The sequence below is a fragment of the Chelonia mydas genome, chromosome 2 (assembly GCF_015237465.2).
Source record: "Chelonia mydas isolate rCheMyd1 chromosome 2, rCheMyd1.pri.v2, whole genome shotgun sequence".
Classification (NCBI taxonomy): domain Eukaryota; kingdom Metazoa; phylum Chordata; order Testudines; family Cheloniidae; genus Chelonia; species Chelonia mydas.
In genome coordinates, this window is record NC_057850.1 from 116,116,987 (window position 1) to 116,131,555 (window position 14,569).

The 14,569-nt window shown below is 43.9% G+C and overlaps 1 long non-coding RNA gene across 1 annotated transcript in view; it reads left to right on the forward strand.

Annotated features, from left to right (window-relative positions):
* The window catches only part of LOC122464558, a 44,018-nt gene extending 33,207 nt beyond the window's left edge, over nucleotides 1–10,811 (forward strand). The window contains exons 4-5 of the long non-coding RNA XR_006288720.1: nucleotides 8,457–8,542; nucleotides 9,093–10,811. This is a non-coding gene — a long non-coding RNA (uncharacterized LOC122464558). The remainder of the gene's footprint in view (nucleotides 1–8,456; nucleotides 8,543–9,092) is intronic.
* The last annotated feature ends 3,758 nt before the right edge of the window (nucleotides 10,812–14,569 follow it).

The following is a 14,569-nucleotide window of genomic DNA, read 5'->3' on the forward strand; positions in this document are numbered from 1 at the left end:
GGGCCCCAGGGCCGACTCGACTCACTCCGCGCCACTGGGGCCGGCAGCGACGTAAACCCGGCTCTGCTGCCATCGCTGCCTGCAACTGCTGCAGCCTCCTCCTCTTCCTCCTCCCTTCCCCCCCCCCCCGAGCCTCCAGCGGGGGAGGGGGCGGAGCAGCCTTCCCAGCCCGCGCTCAGGGCATTAGGGTGTGCCTGGGCACACCCCGTGCGCACGTCTATGCCCTGCGGTGAAAACAGACGGCATCCATCCTTGTCATTGTGGTGTGTAACTGCATGCCGTAGCGAAAGGCTCTAGCAGTGGGGAGGGCTGCCACTCTGCTGCTGGAGCTTTCCCCGCTGCCTCCCCCCTGCCAGAGCCTTTCACTGCAGTAGGGAAAGGCTGCGACAGCAGAGAGGCAACTGGACACTACACTGTTTAAAAACAGCAGTGTGGACATGGCAGGCATTGATTGGGTGTGAGAGCCTGTGTAGGGTATGTAACCTGTGGGTTCAGGCATGTAGGGCATTCCATTCCGCTCCACTTTGCTTGCCTAAGCAGTGCCTCACCATTTACCTTGCTATTTATACCCATGCTAGCTGGGCATGCAATGTCTACTCTACAGGCAGCCATAAGTGTAGATGCACCTTTTGTTTGTAGCTTTTCAGGGGCGCAATATCCCCAGCAAAGTCGAGGTCTTCTAGGCATTTGCCATCTACTCATTTATTTAATTTTAAATTTAGTTTAGTTTATAATATTGTCTTCTGGCAAGCAGGTGGTATGAGCTAGCAGAGCACTTGCTACTCCATTGTTCTCTGGGAGAACTGTCACCAGGCTCCGTAAGGTGGCAGCCTAAGGAGAACCCTGGCATAAGAGAAATTCAGGCTTATATTTCTTGCAGAGTGGCACTATTTTGGTGGCTTTCTGGCACAGATAGGCTGGTGGTAGGTCACTCTGCTATGGAAAGCCAGTGGTGAAATGCTGGGCTTGGTTAGCAGGCTGAGAGAGATGGAAGAATGCAGATTCAGCAAACAGGATACTTTGGCTGCCACGGCATAAAAGGAAGGCTAATAACTGCTCCTGTAACTGAAAATGCAATTCATTTGAAATGCCCAGCAGTTGTGAGAGAAAATCCTCTCCCTCCTAGTCTGGAGTCAGACACAGACAGACAGCTTGAGTCAAAGCCCATTGAAGTAAATCCATTGGATCAGGCCCAGAGTGTGGGGCTGCAACAGATCAGCAGCAGAACTGAACTCAAAGGAGGAACTTAAACTGGTTCCTTTGTGGTAGAATGAACAGGTCCAATGTGTGAATAATGCTCAGCTCAAGGATGAGGAATTATAGGAGATACAGTAGGCCTGGGCTAGAACGCCTGGGAACTTTGGTCAGTGTCTGGAATATAAATACAAATTTTGCAGCTTGAGCCGGTCTCTACAAATACATCAAGAAGCAAAGCAAAAAGAGTGTCTGCTAACATTCAGCATAAGAAGAACTGAAGAATAATCTTTCAGGATGTGCAAATCCAGTTTTAGGGATTTTAATAGGGCTCAGATTTCAAACTTCTTGATTTCTCCTATGATGACATTAAGGAAAACACTGTCCTAGCACAGTGGTGCCTCATCTGAACTGGAAACTAGACAAAAGTCAGGGCTAATGGGAATGCAATTTAAAATTTTGGAATAAATAACAGCAATTGAGGTGAATTGGATGTATACGAAAAGAGATGTGCACCTGACTGATATAACTGCATACAAACACTGCTACTGTGTTCAGTGCTGTCGGCCGTACTTGTGCATGCCTGCCAGCTCTTGAACAGAGTTTTTATTGATACACATGATTAGAAATTCACCATGTGCTTGTAATCAGTTAAAACAATTTTAGCAGCACAGACACTAGAAATGGACAGAGATCCAGGGCAGAGGCCATCTTTTGTTCTGTGTTTGTACAGCGCCTATCGCAGTGGGTCGTGGTCCATAACTGGGGCTCCTAAATGCTATGGTAGTACAAATGATAAATAATAACAGACATCTGATGTATTCAGAGAGAAATAAGGAAAACCAAATAAACACCTCTGCAGTGGAAGCAGTGCCCCTACACAACAGCCCACAACCCAATACATAACAGTATGCAGTATAAGCATGATGCCAGTATGGTGTCAATGAGACCTTTTGTTTGCCATGTTGTTGTAGCCGTGTTTGCCCCAGATATTAGAGTGACAAAGAGGGTGAGGTAATAGCTTTTTATTGGATCAACTTCTGTTGGTGAGAGAGACGCTCTTTCAAGCTACCTGTAGCTCATCAAGGAGACACATATCATAAGTGGATCTGAGATTGCCCCATGACTAATGCAATCATACAGGTACTGTCAGGCCTCCATCATACACTGACCCCACACCAGCACTAGAATCTGCTACATTCTCTCACATGCAGAGTGGAAAGATATAGCTTTAAATTGCTCCCGTTTTTGCTGTTGCTTTGGGGGTGCGTCACGTTGAGTGACTGATGAGGAATTTGGTCCTGACTGACTAACCCCCACCCTCTTGTGTGTGTTTTGTTTTTTGTTTTGTTTTTGTTTTTCCAAAAGGTCACACTTTTTACAGTGTGTCTGCACCACATTCTGCCCCACCACGCTCAAGACGCTAAGGTAGAATTGCTTTATGTGTAACTTACACCAACCCCCACAAAAAGCATGTAACCATTTTTGTCTAATGGGCATCAGACACACATCAGACAAGCAAATCAGGTCTTTAGGTTCTATTCCTACCTTTACTGGGCACTTCCTGGGTGACTTTTGGAAGGTCACTTAACCTGTCCTTTCCCCATTCCCTTCTCTGTAGAATGGCAATAAGGTTACTGACCTACCTCACACGAGTGTGTGAAGGCCAATGTAACTGCTATTTGAAAAGTATTGGCTGGAAGGTACTATGTTGTTGAGGTTTTTTTTTTCTTCTTTGAATCATCCTAGTGCCTAAAATCCCTAGTCAAGGAACCGTGATGCCGTTGTGCTAGGTGCTGTACAAATACAGAACAAAAAGACAAGAAAGATGTGATCATTATATAAATTTTTTATTCAGGGTCTAACATATCTACAGCAATACAAAATGAAACCCCCAGTGCCTTTTTCTCTGACAGTCAGAATTCAGTCAAATCATTTTGGAAGTGTAACATTCCAACTTCAATAAAGATATGCATATAAGGAATTGAGGAACACGTTAACTTAGGCTGAAAAATATTTAGCAACCAGCTGCTGGTGACATCAGCATGGCCTGGCCTACAGAACAGAGATTGTATTGCCAGCTCTTGCTAAATAAAGCAGATGACTTATATTTTTCCTTTTTAAAGAGCAGATTTCCTTGGGGAGAACCACAAGCTACCATTGAGGCAAGGTTCACTCCAGTATTTGTTTTTAATTGCTCTCAGCTCCCACCTACTTCCAAATATTTCTGGAACAAGAGTTATGTGATTAAGCTGGAGTGATTCATGAGTTTGTTGGGAAAGGAGAAACCGGAAAAGAAGGGGCTGACTATTCAGGGTAATGACATCATCACACTGGCATCCTTTCCCTGGCCTAGAAAAATGCAGCCATCCCTGCTGTAAGAGTTTGGAGAGCAAATAATAGAGAGTCAGAAGCTGTTTAATTCCTTGGCAAGCCTTCAGAATATACTAGACATAGTCTTGTAAGGTTTACGGGCAGTGACTAGTCAAGTGGGAGATATGGGTATGTAGATTGCAGCCAAGAATAATGGCTGACAGTATTCAAGGAGAATCCCAAGCAAACAAAGAAGAAGATAAAGAAAAAGCTCAATAACTATAAAGAACATGTCATCTTCTTTACATCTCTCATTTGATTGCACCTGAGGCTTCTGTTCCCTTTTAAAAATAAGGATGGTAACATTTCTTGGAACCATAAAGTCCCCGCACTAAGATAATGCAAAGAAAATCCCCAGATCACTCGGCACTGAACTCCTTGAACCTTGTGTTCTTTACAAGGAGCATTCATTTTACTGTGGAGGCCATGAAAGATTAGATGGACCATTTTGAGGTGGGGAACCAGCCGAGTGATTTTGTTTAATGCTGAAGTATTTTCCTTGTAAAATGGGATTTGGCTTAAAGACAGCTGAATGCGTAAGTGAAGTCAGTTTGTCGAACTTCGTTCATTGCCTTGATATTGGCTACTACATATTTGTACAGTACCAACACAATGGGGCATGATGTGGGTCTCTAGGTGCTACTGTAATATAAGAATAATAAAATCGAAAACCGTTATGGGGCCTGATTCTTCTTTCCCATGAGAATGTGCAGTCAGTGGTGTAAATGAGAACAGAATCAGGCATGTGTTCAATGCAGAGTTGGCTTTTCAGTTTTTAATTTGTGTAAATTAATCTGTCCTCAGCACTGGTATTGTGCGTTTTGTTTAGTCAGTACTAGGTTAGGTATTTTTAAGCTGGGGGAAAATATTTACATGAAAAAATGGTAGGACTATTATCTGAAAATTTTTTCAGCCCGAGGCAGGTTGAGGACAAAAAGTGCTCTGCGAGAACAGACTCATGATACAGATGTTGATAGATCACATTTGTTTCTATGCTTTCTACATTATGAGCCCGACAATGATTCCTAGGTGAGAATTAGGGTTGGGTAACTATAAGTAATATGTATGTCATTTGTGCTGATTTGGGGCTACAGATGTGTATGTGATACAAAAATCCCTTTGTTGCTATGTTTTGGGGTGCAGGGCAGGGCTGCACGCCTTCTGTGAGCGAGCTCTGACAGTACAGCACAGCAGAAGAGGGTGTGGCCTCTGGAACAGGGGGGTACAGCCAACTGAAAAATCCCTAAAGCCTGTGATTTCCCCCCCTTAACTGGACATGGTTGCAACAGGCTGTTGCGACAGGAGGGAGGTAAAAGGTACATGTTTACTTAGGCTCTGTAAACATGGATGGGGGGGTGGGGGAAGGGAGCTGGCTCCCCCCTCACTTAATGAGTTTGCTGGTGCATTTGCAGGGCTTTGCTCCTTGCGCTGACAGCACCTATCATCGCACCTCTTTGCATTTGACCCTGTGTGCTCTCCTTTATTTGTCACAGCAAGTGCACTTTATCCCCAGTGTTCCCGTGCTACCTAGAGCCAGGCCTGTTAAGAGAAATTTGGGACCTCGGTGCATAGTATTCACTCTGGGGCCCCACCGCTTCCCATTTCACTTTATTTACACAGACATTACAGATGTTTTTGGGGGGGCCTGAGTTCAAGACATGAGACAATTGTCCCCCCCTTTCCTTCCCTCTTGTCAGCCATGCAGAGCCTTAGGCAGCTTTGACTAGCTCTTTCTTTTTCCCCCCTAAAATGCTGCTCTTGAAGGGTATCATGGTGAATAAGGGGTTGGCCCCTACCACAAATTGGGCCATATTGTATCCCCACAAGTAGAGGGCCCCAGTAGTCCTATAATTAGATTGTACTGTATAAAGAGCTCTTGCTTACATATGTGCTTTTTTTCTGCTCAGTTATTACTTGATACACTTTCTCTCTCACCCAGTGCCCATGAGCTGGGATTCAAGCTCTTATAATGGTAAAACAATGCACTTGTCTGTAAAACCCAGTGCAATGGGGAGGGAGGGGAGGTATTCAGAGTGTAACGAAATTTGTCTCTAATTTTTTGGCAGACGGGTGATTGTTCATACAGATCACTTCACAGCCGGTAGCTTTAGCCCCACAGCAACAACGCTGCAGGCACAGCTTGGAGCTGAGGTACTAAAATAAACTAATGATTCATAGCGAGGAAATCTCAGGAATGATGAGTGTTTAAATCCAGCTTAATTAAAGCCTTGTTTGCTTTAATCTGAATATGTGCCTACAACAACAGAAATCTTCTGGTGTGAGTATAAGGCTAAGTGGTGCAATACTGCAGCAGTGGGCAGTTTCAGATGTGGGAAGGGAGGTTTTCTCTGACCTATTAGATACTTTACACCATCGGGCCTAGGACTAGTCAAAGCTCTCATAGCAATAATTGCTAGTCACAGATCACTGGACCTTGCCTGGCTTACTCATATTGGGTCACAAGACAGGATGTTAACCGCTGACACCACAGCATGTTGCTAAATGGCTATTTTTAAACACATAAAACATGAATAAAAGCAAAATGTTTTGCTTTGATCTACAAGGAAGATTTGAAGCAAGTGTATTGAGTGATGATGGGTCCCTGAAAATCAGGAATGTCTCCTTTTTTCAGGGCCTGCCTCTGGCAGTTTTACAAAAAAACCAGTGCTTTGTCCCCAAATTTGTAAACCCTTGAGGCTGTGGCCACCTAAGATAGCTTCTTGTTCGCTGAGCTGGTGAAACTGACATCAGGCAAACCAAGCATATATGTACATCAAGGACCAGCCCCCATCAAGTCTGTTATAGGTTGCCACCTTTCCCTCCAGGAAGCTTGTCTTTGAGCCAGTCCTCCCCTACGGGAAGAGTAAAATGGCTGCACATAATATGTATTGGAGATACAAAGGTGGTGCAAAGTTCACCTTTGCACTCCCCTTATCTGCTGATGCTGTGGGCCAGGCCAGGTCACCAGAACTGAGTAAGATTTCTGACTGCTCTCACTTGTGACAGCTGCTAATTGCCCTAAGGAACCAAAAAACACAGCCAAAGAGCAGTGTGGCCATGCCCCATTTCCTCTAGCCACCTCCCTTTTCCCCTGTTACACTGGCAGCAGGGAGGGGATGATATAACAGCATCTATGCCACTAGAAGATCCCCTTTACATGGGGATGGAGCTCCTGCAGCTGAATCTCTCTGGGTTTGGGGCCAAGTTGTACCAGAGGTGTGATGCAGAGCAATTACACCTCATGGGAGAATTTGGCTTGGGGACTGAAAGTAGTGAGCCTTCTGGCAGTTCAGCAGCATGGCCACCATATTGAAGGTAGCAACTGACCCAGCCAGGGCTGATGTCCATGCTTTCACCCTCCTCCCCTGCACGAGAGTTGGTCACTGGATTGTGGCAGGCACTGGGGAAGGGGGGAAAAAGAGAGCAAGTGGGGAGACACAAGACAGAGATAATAACTGGCAGAGAAAGGGTGAAGGAAATAGAAGGGAGAGGGAAGGGAAAGAAGCCTGAACCTTGAGGAAAGAGGAAGCAAAACAACGAAAGCAGCAGTGTGTGTGTAGGGAGGGGGAGTAAAAAAATCATAGAGAAAATAGAGCACCCTTTTCTCTTCCTCCCATCTCCATTTGCCAAACCCTTGTATGCAGTTCCCTGACCTTCACCAAACCCCTCCCCCCTCATTAAGTCCCCCTGTTCACTTTGGAAATCTGGCTACACTACAAGTGAATGGATTTCCAAAGTAACTTAGAATTATTTTTCTCTTTTAAGGAATTGGTTTGTGGGCTACTCCTGGCTTGGTATAGCCAGTGACATCAGAAGAGTGGCACTGGGGCTGAATTTAGCCCTCTGCAAAATCTATTTTAAAAGAAGTTCTCTTAAAGTGGAGTTATGCAAAATTGTCATTATGAAACTTGCCTAGTTTTGTTGCTGACTCAAAACACAGTCCAGCCTTGCTAAGGTTTGTGAACTTGCTGCTGTTGCACTACAAACATTTGAAACTGGGCATTTTCATCTGGGTTTCACTTTGAATTTCGAGGTTGGTTCAAACACCAGACTGAAGAGGTGGATGCAAAACTGCAGTGAATCAGATAATGGGTTTGTATAGAATCATAGAAGTGTAGGACTGGAAAGGACCTCAATAGGTCATTTAGTTCAGTCCCCTGCACTCAAGGGCAGGCCTAAGAAATAACTAGCCCTTTCCTAACAGGTGTTTGTCTAACCTGTTCTTAAACTCCAATGATGGAGATTCCACAATCTCCCTAGACAATTTGTTCCAGTGCTTAACCACCCTGACAGTTAGGAAGTTTTTCCTAATGTCCATCTTAAACCTCTCTTGCTGCAAGGTAAGTATGAATGCCTGAAGTCCAAAAGCGCTCTGCTATAAACTTGCGGGTTGCAGGAAATCTGCTTTGGCTTAATGGAAGAAAATGTATTCTAAAGACTGGAGCACATGTAGGTGGTTCCCAATATACCACAGAGTGAAAGTGTGGGATGGATAGTGAATAGAGCTTGTGTTTCCAACCACGATGCTGAGAAAATACATTTCTGATTTAGTGAAGCTGAAGACCGTTGCAGTGGGGGATCAGGTTTAATTACAAATGGATTATAAAGCATCTGCCCAAAGCCATTTACAGATGCTTGGGCAACACCACCACTGTTTTTAATTAGCAATGTGGGAGAGAGAGAAATCTTCCACTCAGACACATTATTTAAACAATAAGATATGGAAGAAACAGCTGGATGGATATCTTACATCTGATGCGGGGAATGTTGTCTCCTTTCTGCGCAGTAGTGTCTGAACGCCATGTTTTCTTTACGTTATGCCATTTAAAAAGCACATTACCATGTTAACTGCTTTCTTGTGCGCTATTAATAGTTTCATTTCTTTCCAGCTGCTCCATGAAACATTCACCACTCTCCCGGAAAGGCTGCTTTTGCTTCCTGCTGATAATGCATAGCATGTGCTTCAAGCTGGAAGGTGAATGACTAAGTCAGGTGGCCTAGACTTGGGCTTCTTCCCCATGAAGAATATGCTTACAGAAAAACTGGCAATATATGGAAAAATATTTCCCCAGGCATTCACTCAAATTGAAAAATCAATTTGTTTCGCTTCAGTTGATATGTCATTTGCATTCACTTCCTGTGAATGTTTGGGTGATTGAGTTTTACTTGCATGCATGCTAGTGAATTCTAAGTCCACATGCTTGAGTATCACAGGAAATAGTGTAATTCATATTGAACGGGGTCACAGCAGCAGGACCGTGTTCACTAAACCCTGCGCCAGAGCACTGGCACAAAGCAGGATCCAGAAAAGGATCTAACAACACCGTTTTTCAACTAGAACCACACTGGGGCATCTTTAATGTACAACCAAATTCATATTCCTCCCATCTGAGCTGTTGGGAAAGGGTAATGAGACACTTGTTAAGAGGAAGAAGAGCAGTTTGGGGCCTTGATATGGGATAGTGACTAGCAGGTACTGAATAGATGCACGCAATATAATAATACTTAGATCTTTATATTTTCAGAGCACTGTATAAACATTACTCATCCTCACTACATCTGCAGTTTGCAAGAGGGGAATCTGAAACTCAGTGTCTGGGTGACTTGCTCAAGGCTACACAGGAGCTCCTGGCTACCGTTACCTACCCTACATATCTACAGAGACTTCATAGCACTAGACAGATAATATATACTGTAGGTCTTCCAAACCTGTGTTCCCAGTGCAATGATGATTGGAATGACCTATGGTGGATGCTCTGGAGTTGTTCTGAACATCTCAAGACCTTTTTCTTCTCCGAAATGGCCCTAGGTGTGTTGACATCCTGAGCAAAGAAGAAATTGGGTGTCCTTGTCACCCCTAAATACATCCCAGAATCCTTTTCATCATTTACAGAAGTGATCTCAATAATGGCTTTAGGGACTCTTCTTAGCTCTGCCCGCTTCTTGCCTGGAACTGCGTTACCATGATAGCTCCAGCAGTAACCCTAACCCTGACATTCCCTTAGATGTGATGTTCTGCATAGTCACCCGTATCCTTGAACCCAAAGCCAGCACTCTAATTTCAAGAAGGAATGGATCTCGATCATGTGTTTCTTGATGATCCTCATGACACCTGAACTACCTTTTGTAGAGGGTGGCCTAGATGACCACATAGAGGCATCTAAGCATTCATTGGAAGTTACTTTTCAAGGGAAATAATTTTATTCTTGTAGCTTTAATTTGCTTTGGTATTGTTTGGCTCAAGTCTTGCTGCCCATGCTGTCAGTTTCCTGATAAATTGAATAATGTTCTTAGCATATGGAGCCCTTTTTCTTCATATTGTATCCATTACCAGGCTTTGCTGTCTTGTTTTCTGTGTTGCCTTGATTCAGGAAAACACGTAAACACTTTAAGCATGTGCTTGAACACCTTTTCTGAATAGGAAAGCTTTTGCAATAGGGCCTGTGTCTGCAACATTTGCTCGGCCATGCCATACTATTTTATTCTCCTACTCCATCGCAAGCCTGTGCTACATGATTCCATGTTTAGGGCTTAATCCTGTAGAGTGCGGAGTGCTCTCCACAGCTCAGCTGGGCCCGAGCCAGGGAAGGAGGCAGATGTCTCAAGCCCTCTGCAGAGGACGTGAGGCCAACTGAGCTGAGCCAATGGACGGCAGTAGGAAGTAGCCCAGGAGAACCAGATATTAGTCTGGTTGTGCTGCCAGGAAGCGAGTCAGTGTGATTTGGCGGGATCCCTGCTGATCCAGTGGTGGAACCACCCACCACTGCTAGGGCCCTAAGCTGGGACCCACTGGAGTAGGGTGGACCTGGGACCCCCTAAACCCCTGCTGCCAACCCAACAGCTGGCATTTGGCCACATGCTTATCTTAAACCTTTAGGCCTGAAATCTCTTCTTGCTGTCTGTCCTAACCAGGAGGCTTTGGGCTAAAGACTGTTCCTTGCTCTGCCCTGCCCAGAGGGTCAGAACACTAGACTGCTAACTACTGTCTGCCCCAGCCAGAAGACTATGGCTATAGACTGTGTGCTGCTCTGCCCTGCCCAGAGGACCAGAGCCATAGACTGCTAACTGACTGCTGTTTGTTGCCTGACGCAGTGAGTCAGAGTGGCCTCCTTCCAAGCCTGAGATGGAGGGACCACTACAGCTTCCTATGCTAGAAAACAGTAAAGAGATGCACAGTATATAAAAGAAATGGAAGCTAGAATGGTCACAATGTTATTGGAAATAAAAAATGCTCTCGGCCTAGATTTTTTTTTAAGGCATTTAGGTGTTACTCCTCTCAGTGTTGCAAGGCTTATGTGATGGATAAATCCAATTTTCCAATGTGAATTAGGCACCTAGGAACCTAAAGCTACGTCTACACTATAAGTGCCACAGCAGCACACCTGCAGATCCTTGCTGAAGTGACAGATGTTTTTTTTTTGTCTCTGTAGTATGTCCACCCCTCAAGAGGTGGTAGCTTGGTTGATGGAAGAATTTGTCCGTTGACTTAGTGGTGTCTATACTAGGGCGTAGGTTGACCTAATGACCTTGCACAGGGTGTGACATTTTTCACAGTCCTGAGCAATGCAGCTAAGTCAACAAAGTTTTAGCTGAAGATCAGGCCTAAGTCTTGCTGAACGGACTCTTGAAAATGGGATTGAAAATCACTTAGGCCTAAAACCTTTAAAAATCTGGCCCTTTGTGCTTTCCTCTGGCTAAGTGCCTGATCCTACCATCCTTACTCATCTGAGTAGTTCCATTAGAAATCAGTGAAACTACTCACATGAATAAGGGCTGTGAAATCCAGCCCTAAGTTTATGTTACATGCATGCACCTTAACAGGAGTGGTTCATCTTTATTAACTACTATCCACTTTATGCTGGAATTTGTAGAAGATCTAATTCCTGTTGCTGGGAAAGAGTTGAAACTTTCTAGGAGCCGGTAGGTAATGTCACTCAGGACAGCATTAGCTGCTTGCTAATTTGGCTTTCACCACTTTCCCAGGCCATTCTTGTATTTGTCTGCATGGGCTTCCATGTTGAGTGCTTGCACTGATATTCAAAGATAGTGGTAACTGCAGCATTATGAAAAGCTCGGAGGAGTGAATTGGCTAGAGATCATAAATCCAAGAAGGAAATGCTGCGAAGAAAGAAGATTTCACAGACCAAAGTCATCTCACATTGACACAACACAGATAAAGCTTAACCGATGCAGTAAAACTCAAAAAGTAAAATGAAACAATTACAGACTGATGGAATGATGCAGGGATGCTATATAGCAACCCCTTCACAAGGGATGTCACTCAGACACTGTAGTTGGGAGGGATTGGAATAAAGGGTATTTTACTTTTATATCTAGTCTCCAGCCGGAGCATGCCCAGCAGGGCCACAGGGGCATGACCTCCTTGGCCCAGACAGTAGAGTTACCCCGCGCGGTACCAGTGCACCCTATCACAAGGCCAGACCAGAATAGTTTAGTAACATTATTTCCATTTAACCTGGACCAGAGCTTTCTGTCTGCAAAGACTCAAACATGCAACATCAGGCTGTAAAATCTGTGACAGGGATCCCACTTAGAGACATAACAACAAAAATAGCAAAGGAAGGTTGAAATGATTCTTCAACACATGTAAGATGGGATTTTCAAAAGCAGTCAGCGATGGCCTAACTGCTCAGTGGTAAATCTCCCACTGACTTCAGTGGTAGCAGAGTTAGGTCAATGCTGCGCACCGTAGAAAATCCCTTCTATAACATTTTCTAAAAGCTCTATATGGGTTGAAGAATTCCATCCCCCATCATTATAAGCTTCCTCTGCTGCTGCTTTTGCTGTGTCCCTCAGCTGCAGCCTCTATTTTAATGTTCAGGATTGCTGCTGTTAATAATTTAAAGCAATAAATAATAATAGGATCGTCGTTGGAAGGATGCTGCAGAAAATAACACAGTAATAGCCAGCAAGCTCTCTTCCCTCAATGAATAAAGTTTATAACAAGGAAGCAAGTTAGGGTTAAAATAGGCAGAAACAAAAATAAGCCCAGCTGGAAGTTCAGTCAAGACCTATCACCCCACAGGTAGAGCCCATTCTCAGGTATGTAGCTCAACCAACCAGCTTATGGTCCTTTTCCTAAGAACCTGTGCAAGGTGAGAAGGAAACTAAACTGAAGTTAATCCCTTGTTCACCAAAAAGCAGGTAGTACCCTTTCACAAGCATAATTTTAGCTTTGTGGGTGAGATACTTTGGGGTTTAAATTGATTCAACTATCTTATCATCAGGACAGGAGGGATATCTGAGGGATATTCATTGTTCTCTGCTAGATTTTCCTGCAGTTGAAGGATCAAGAGGCTTCCTTTAGATTCAGACTGCTGCCTGCAAAGATCTTTTGTAAGCACACAGTGTAGTCTTATTCCAGCCTCATTAGCTATGTTTTTCCCTGTGGAAAAACTGATCCATCTGTGCAGAAAAATTATATTCAGACAACTATGAGCAGCTCAGAAGCAAAAGATTTGTTGTCACACTTCCTGGGAAGAAATTGAGGGATTTCCTGTGGCAGTCTGGAGATACAGAGAAAGTCTCCCTATATTAGAAATTAAAACTATTAGAACTGGAGAAGTAGTGGGGCAGCAAATATTTATGGACATAGCCCCTTTTCTCAGTGCAGTTTGTTCATCGAGTATTAATAAATATAGCATGATTGCACTTAAAAATATTCTGCAGTTGCCACCACTTCTAGTCATCATAACCCGAGGTGTCCTGTTTTCTGCTGAATCATCCCTGGAAATAGAACCTCCAACCAGGAAACACCTGTCTACCAGGAGGCCCATGTTGACTTAGAAAGTAGAAAAGACCATTTGGCTGGCAGTGTCGGGGAAGAGAAGGGAAAATATCTTCTTAATCTTAAAGTAAGAGAAGTGTGAGGAGAGAATTTTAAAGCCATCTAAAACAGGGGACAAAGATAACAAGGAGGATACATGGGAGGGTAAAAAATAAAAAGAGAGATTTCTGTATAATCCAGAATACTTTATTGAAGAGAACTCTGATTTTAGTTCTGGGGTTTTGCTGGTTTCTTTACGTCAATGTATACTAGCTATGCGTGGTTGTGTTTTGTTTTTTTAATCAAACTTAAAGCTTTGTTTTTTATAAGTGTAAAATGAGGAACTCAACAGGGTGTATGCTGGCACTTGAAAGCGGTTTATAGGCCAGGCATGGCCCTGACCCAGGACTAAGTTATTCTGAGGAATGTAGTTTGGAGGGACTGATGACAGGCCTAGTCCAGGGGCTGTGACTGAGGGCTAGTGTTTGCAGAACTACATAATGCAAGCTCTTTGTTCAGCTGGTAGGAGATAAGGGCTGCAGTAGGAACTCTCTGTGACAGACTGACAATTTCCTGCAATATCCTGAATGAAGTTTATTGAATTACGTTAAACCTTATTGAATTAGGTTTACTGCCTTTAGGGTCCACTGCATTAAAAATGCAATTACTTGTGTGTTGTTGAGGGATCTTATGTTTGTCCATAGGAAAGGTAAATAAGAGAACAGCAGGGAATGATTAGGCAAATTTCACTCAGGTTATAACATCTCCAGAGAAACACCACCCTCTGGAAAAGTTTGAATACACTAGTTCAAACTGGATTCTTCAAGGACCAACAGACAATGAAAGGATTTTTGGATAATAGCCTGGTTTTAAACTGGCTCATGGTCTCCTTCCTGACCAAGCAAACAGAAGCACCTCTGGTTCATAGAAGGCCCCAGTCCTCAGGGTGGGGTTGGAAGCACTTGACCTACTGAGATCTCATAAAACTGTATGCTTGTTCTGAGCTGAACCTTTATTCCAGGTCACAATGCCACATAACAACTTTGACGCCCAAAATGTCTTATTTCAATCTTGTAACCTAGAGCTCAGTTTTGTCCACACTGACCTGAGCTGCAGCAAGAACAGACTTTGTAATATGTGATCCCTTACTAGGGCAAAATCAGTCTTAGTGTAAGTATTATCCTACGGGAGTCAATGGAAGTACATACGGTGGTA